General features: G+C 37.3%; 1 long non-coding RNA gene across 1 annotated transcript in view; it reads left to right on the top strand.

Annotated features, from left to right (window-relative positions):
* The first annotated feature begins 5,473 nt into the window (after positions 1–5,473).
* LOC116845371 overlaps positions 5,474–7,472 on the top strand; it is a 12,132-nt gene continuing 10,133 nt past the window's right edge. Inside the window, exon 1 of the long non-coding RNA XR_004378235.1 lies at positions 5,474–5,601. This is a non-coding gene — a long non-coding RNA (uncharacterized LOC116845371). The remainder of the gene's footprint in view (positions 5,602–7,472) is intronic.

The raw sequence follows: 7,472 nt of genomic DNA, 5'->3' as shown, positions 1-7,472 counted from the left end.
TCTATCGTCGCGGAATCTACGCGTTGCCCGAAAGATGGGAAAAATGTATAGCTATCGAGGGAAAATACTTCGATTAATGTATTTTTTGCTTTTGATGTCGAAATAAATGAGTTTTTTAAACAAAAAAACCGCAGGAACTAAGTTTACCACCTAATACAACGGTTTCTTTTGCCTTATTTACTATATAACTTATCTTCGAAGTTGAAATAGATGTGAACGAAAGTTTCAACAATATGATCGGGAGTGTAGCACCGAAGATAATAAACAGCAGCGCTGAAATCGTTCGAACTGCGACTTATATTACTGTTTGTTTGTTCAACGGAGGCATAACATCTTCATTGCAAATAATGAAAACAATGGGAATGAGGATTGGGCGAAACGCGGTTCAATTCGTAGCAGAGCGACTACTCGCTAAAAACCAACAAATGGAGGCAAATTTTGAACAGGAGGGTTTCCCGTATGGCCCAGGAATTGACGATGACGTGTAAGTTGAATAAATTCAGTTTTACAATAGAGTAAAATTGTCCGAAAACTTTAAACGCGTTTTCAAAACCATGTTTTTAAAGTCAGTTATAATGATAACTTGAAAATGGATCAACCGATCTGCCTTTTTTTTTTAATAAAAACTTATAAAATTATCTTGTTGTTGTCATATCCGATTTTTAAAATTCTAATTTTTTCTATTTTTTTTAAACAAACAAAAATAAAAATTTTTGCCGAAAATAGGCATTGTAACTTTAAAGGTCCGCCATTTTGTTTAAAATTCAAATTTAAAAAATCGGATATGACACGATAAGGAAATTTATTCTTCTTTAAGATTTGATTTTTGTGTTTCAGATGAACGGACAAGGAGAAATTGTAACTGTGGAATCATATATGGCGTGCACGGCCGACTACACAACGGTGAAGGGCAGGGAGGGAGGATTTTTCAACAAAATCATTGTAACAAAATTTGTATGAGAATTACAAAAGGTGTACTTTATTATGCAAAAAGTCACATTTTTATAGTTTATCTCTTGGCTCTAAAAAAAATTCATGAAAAATGCCTTTTCTTGTGGCTCCAAACGTATATGTCTCCTTAATACCACAAATTAAATACTATTCGGAAGTCTAAGACTTGCAAATTACTGATGGCTATAATGAGTTACTATAATGGGTTAAATTTAATCGGATACTTCCGATTATAATGACATTTCATCAGATCAGGGTTGGGTAAGTTAACTTTTTTTTTAAGTTAAGTAAGTTAACTAAGTTAAGTTAAAGTTAACCCAATGAAAAATTTTTCATATATAATTATATAAAATTATATATAATTATATATAATTATATATAATTATATATAATTATATATAATTATATATAATTATATATAATTATATATAATTATATATAATTATATATAATTATATATAATTATATATAATTATATATAATTATATATAATTATATATAATTATATATAATTATATATAATTATATATAATTATATATAATTATATATAATTATATATAATTATATATAATTATATATAATTTTATATGATTATATATAATTATACATAATTATGTATGGACAAATTTCATACAAAATTTTGCATGAAAAATTTTTCATTGGGAATGGCTTTGAAAATTTAATTTAGTTAAGATAAAGTTAACCCATAATGAAATTAATTGAATTAAAAGTTAAGTTAATAAAAAAAAAGTAATTAAAAAGTTAAAAGTTAAATTTGTTTCTTTTTACGACTTCAGGGTTTCAGTTTTACAAATAACGGACAAAAAAAAATATACATCTTATTTGGAAACATGTTTTATTTACAGATACTTATTAAATTTAAGTAATAAATTTTTTCGAAAGGACTTCACACTAATCATAAAAAAAGTGATTTCAGTCGAATTGACTGAAACTATGATATTTTGTAGCTTATGAGCCCTAATAGAAATTTATGCAGTTTTACTAGACATTAAGACTGCGTTTGGAAACATACTGTGTGCACACTACTAGACGATAGTCGTTCGGAAACACTTAGGCTGCGTTCGGAAACATCACTCGAGTACTCTCTTTCTCTTTTGATTCTTGTATTTCGCTCACTCCAATGGCTATCGTTTAGTAGTATGCACACAGTGTATGTTTCCGAACGCAGCGTCAGTGTGGCTCGATATGCACTCATGTGAGATCGTTCGAAAACGGAGAGAGAGGCACACCGTGTACCACCAAACTACTCGACGAAAAAGCGAGGAGAGTCGGTGTGAACTGGTTTACTAGTTTAATTACTAGTTACCTACGTTATATGTTCGAGTTGCTTGTACTATTCACACTTTTACACCTAATGCCCGTTGCACACTAGTGCACCTCATACAATACAAATTTTCGAAAATACGTTCTGAAGACGCTTTTAGTACGGAGGGATGTCATCAGAATATTTTTAGGACGTCCTTTGAAGATGTGAGCTGTCTGAAAATAGCTAATATCCAATAAGTTTATTCGCATTAATTGAACTTTTTACACTTTCACACTTAGTGCACATTAATTCTTTAGAGGTTCTAAAAATGACGTCATAAGTTCCGTTCGTGTTACGAGTGTAATTGCAATTTTGATACACTTTTTACACTTGATCTCAAGCAAGAGTGAAAAGTGTATCAGAATTGCATTTACACTCGTAACACGAACGCATGACGCTATTTTTAGAACCTCTAAAGGATTAATGTGCACTAAGTGTAAAAGTGTAAAAAATTCAATTAATGTGAATAAACTTATTGGATATTAATTATTTTCAGACAATTCATACTTTCAAAGGACGTCCTAAGAATATTCTGATGACATCCCTCCGTCCTGAAAACGTCTTCAGAATGTATTTTTGAAAATTTGTGTTGTTTGGAGTGCACTAGTGTGCAACGGGCATTAGGTGTAAAAGTGTGAAAAGTACAAGCAACTCGAACAAACCTATGGTCTATTCTTTTCAGTTACATTGTTGAATTAGTGCAATAAGTTAGAGTGAGAAAATGAGTGAGTGATGAAGCTGAAAAGAACAAACCAATAACCTTTTCGTTTTCGCATCACTTCACAGTACAAAAATAGAAAACAGATCTCTAGTTTACACTAAAAGTCACACTGGAAAACGTTCGAAAACACTCGACACACGAAGGCACACGATATCCCCACTACTTTCTCACTAAACCACGAGAGAGTGATGTTTCCGAACGCAGCCCTAATCAGTCACTGTCTAGTATTACTGCATTTTATAGTTGTATCGAAACTGCGCAAAAACTGGAAAGGAACTAAACATAGTTTTATTAAGGAGGTTTTTACATTTGCCGGCCGTAAAAATAGCCTATTTTTACGAATTTTTAAAAGAAAATCTATTATATATAGGAAGATGTGGTTTTTTTCATGGAATTGTTTAACATTTAAACTCCAAAAAAAATTTTTTTATTTATAAAAAGATGCGTTTTAATACTTCCAAATAGCGGTCGAATTAGCGGTCATCAGAAAAACACACCTCCATGGCGGAAGTGATTCAGCTTCTGCAAATTATCTGAAATCAAAAAACTGATAATTTTTATTAATTATATGAGTGCCGCCATGTTTGGTACTAGAATGAAGTCGATAGCATAAAAAATACGGCATTGCAAAAATGTTTGAATTTTTCCAAAAAAAATCTGTTACCTTTTTACTTATAAAAAATCACATTTTTGTTGTAAAAACTTAATTCTAGTACCAGACATGCGCAAAAGTGTTAGGATAAAGAAAAAAAAAACCCAGCAGGTTATCTTTATTGGTTTTTTAGTTATCACTTTCGCCAACTCAAAAAACATGGTTTCGAGAAAAACGCGTTTAAAGTTTTAGTTCGACTTTTTCACGTATAACTAAAATTTTAGCGTACTTATAGTTACTTATGGTTTACTTACGGTTATTCTGCAATACCAGAGTCATATAATAAACCCTCTGCTTCTTCAAAAAAATCGTTTTCTGCCAATTTCTCCAATCATCGAGCTGTTCTGGTTTCTTTTGGTGAATTTGACGTGTGACGATTTGTCTGTCTCACGCGTTGATTATCCTTTTCTTCGGCACATAGATTCGCTAATATTCCAATACGGATTTCCAATATGTTCATTATTTTCAATAAACTTTTAAATCTGTCATTGAATGTGCAGGTTGCCAAAAATGCTGCGACAGATATAATTTTTGCACCAGAGAAGACATGTTTCGGCGCAAAGTGTCAGAGAACTCTGTTATAACTCTTGTTATTATTTTGTGTATGTCCCCCGAGATATCGCGTTAACAAAGCATCATCTGACAAATCTTCATAAATTTTATAAATGACAGTTTGAACTTCAGAAACCAGAGGTGGATCATGATGATAATTTTGAAGTGTGCCGTTAGTTTGCGCGTCGAGCCAGCTGCACCAAGAATCTGACCCTGGAGAACAATGAGAATGCATGGGCTCTTCATCGGTTGATATTTTATGATAATATGTCGCCCATACTGCATTTTCCATGTCCTGTAAAGACTCTGTGTTTCGTCGTATCGCCAATCCATAATAAATAGTGAGATCTTTAATTAATTTTTCTGTTAATTTTCCTGTTCCCTTTCCACTAATACCTTTATGCGATTTTTTGGCGTTTCTCAATCTACTCCCCATACGTTTCTGTGCAATACATTCTTTTTTTTTACCGGTAATTTGTCTCCGTATGGGTTTTCATTGAGTAAATTTTTAAAAGTTTTGCTGTCTCTATCGCCTATATAATTTTCGTACATAACGCCGTGTAAATCTTGTAAACGTTTGAACATTTCAATAATTCCGTCGACTTCCATTTTTTCAGCGCTTCCTGAATGATTAATCGTGCAGTTCTATTCGTGTTCCTCTTGCCACAATAACTTTTCTATAGAATGTAACGTGGCGATTTCGCCGTCACCAAGATCAGCGGGGAGACGAGGAGAGCTGTGCTCGCGCCCCCTTCTTCCACGGGAAGGGCGGCTGCGAGGAATTTGGTCTCGCACGCTTTTACGTGCGAGATCGCGTACTATAATTTTTTTGTTATTTTTGTTAATTGTGTGCTCGGCGGCGACGAGAAAGACGAGGTGCCCGCTCGAAGCGAGGCGACGGCGGACCTGCGGAGGACGACCAGCCGAGCGGGGCAGGATCCACCCCTCGCTATCACAAGCGAGGGGGCCCCGACCAGATTGCAGCGAGGCGCCAGGAAGGGTTGACCATAAGGACCAGATCCCGGGGGACGCCCTGGGATACCTCAAGCTTTTGACAGCCACCTGAGCGCCCACGCTAAATAGAGCTGCCGTCAGAGACAGGATGCCGTCAACATAGAATCGGAGAATTCGGCGGGTCGCGCGGGCCCTGTAAGGCGCTCGCGCTAGAGCCGTACGTTCCCGCAGGACCAATGAGACCTAGCGGCGATCGGCGGCTGATACCGCGAGTTAAGGAGCCTCGCGCTCGCGAAAGGACTCGTCACTGTGCGGCTAGCGAGCAACGTGTACGCTGGACGAAATTCATGAGCGAGCGAGCGACCACCGTACGGCGAGCAAACGAGAAATAAGGCGAACGGACCAGCGGAGAACGAGAGGCGAGCCCGGCAAGGGGATTTTTGGTGAGCCGTCTTACATCTGTCGTTCAGCCCGAGCGGGGAAAGATCGGAATGGTTGCCGTCGCTTCACGACGGCTGCCGGAAGGGTTCGTCACCGCCCGCGACGGCCCATTTGACCTCGCGAGGGAATAGCCGCCCTTACCGCGCTGCCTGCTGCCGCTTCACCGCGTTCGCGACCGCACAGTACGGCGAGCGAGAGCGTAAATATTGTAATGACTCGAGATCATCGTTAGAAAGTGCGGGTTCCCGAGAGTGGCGATAAATACGCGGTTCGCGACGAGACAATTAGGGCCGGGATGCACCCGGCTGGCGCCCACGGCAATAAGTAGCGTATCGAGAGAATTCCGCGAGCCTCGTGCCGTTTGAGCTCCGCGAAGCAGAAGGATCCTCGACGACGGATCCGGCTGCCGAATGATTTCACGATTACGCGACTCGGAGCCCGCATACCTTTGTAGTATCTTTCTTTGTTGTTTTTTTTTGTGTAAATATAGAGTAATGTTAAACGATACGTGTGTGCATTTGTGATTCCTCCGACTCTGTCGCCTGTTCCTCTCGTATCGCGCGAAGGAAGGTCGCGCGTCGGCACAAGAACCCCGCCGCTCTACCGAGAGATAATTTTTGAGAGCTGCCGGCAAGCTCGGCCGTCGCCGCAACGGCGGAGACGAAGTTTTGGCCGTATTCTCGCGTCTAACCAACGGAGAAACGGTCACAAGAATCATCGTGTTTTCGAAGTGAACATGCTTTACAGAAGCTAGATTTGATCACAACATCTAGTACCTTGTTTCCGATCAATGTAATAACACCAAATAAGGATGAGAAGCCTCGTTTGCTCCATGTACCATCACCAGATATAGTTAAATGTAACGGTTCGTTTCCTGCTTTTGTATTTTCATCGATTTCTTTTTTTGTGGCATTTTTCAAACTAATATCGTGCACAGCTTGCGCGGCTGTGTAAATGTTGTCCATAGCAGTATAGTACATACTTGTAGTAAAGCCGTTACATAAGTCCATTAAATCACAAAATATATTTAAGCCACTCAGGCCAATGCCCAAAATGCGCAACACAAACATTAATTTCAAACGATCGATTGTTAATAAGTGGACAAGACTCGATGCTTTCTGTATTGCAGCTACACTCAACGATTAATCTAAATCCTAATCCCATTTCTCTAGTTTTACCGAAACGAACTTCTGTTTTACATTTTTTGCACATCAGTATTTTAGTTAATTTAGAAAAAATCGATAAAAAGCTAATAATGCAATAGCTTTGCAACATATCCACTTGTACGTTATGATCAGTAGACTCTCATAGTTTTTTTGCCGATGTATTGGCAAACTCGGTTTCATTTTCGCTTGAATATCGATTCAAGTTTTCTTTCTGTGGAACATTTTGAGACGCACGTTATTCAACTCACGCTATGCATGACAAAGAAAAAGGTTCGAGCAGTTTTAGTGGCTTTCTAAACTATATAATGTATAGAAGGTAGGTATAGGAAGATTTTCTTTTGTTATTACTTTCTATTAGCCGGACCCTTTAACTTAGCCGGACCAATAGAAATTTTGAGTAAAGTATAACCGACATCTGTCGGTTCTCTCGGAATTGTGACCTGAATAGCATTTACAAGTTCTGCTGCGCTGGTAGGCGCTTGGAAAACCCGTGCGCCCTTATGTATTGAAATCTGGGTGATGAGAATTGATGGTGTGTTAATAACTGCAATTTCAAGATATTGTTCCTATTATGAAGATTAATTGCAAGATCGAGTAACATAACATTATCAGAAAAATATTTGATAAAATTTTTCCACAAGCGGAAGCCATATATATATATATATATATATATATATATATATATATATATATATATATATATATAT

This window comes from Odontomachus brunneus, unplaced genomic scaffold (genome assembly GCF_010583005.1).
Source record: "Odontomachus brunneus isolate Ranch 3 - 2012 unplaced genomic scaffold, Obru_v1 Obru_scaffold_051, whole genome shotgun sequence".
Lineage (NCBI taxonomy): Eukaryota > Metazoa > Arthropoda > Insecta > Hymenoptera > Formicidae > Odontomachus > Odontomachus brunneus.
This window is presented reverse-complemented; position numbering and strand designations above follow the sequence as displayed.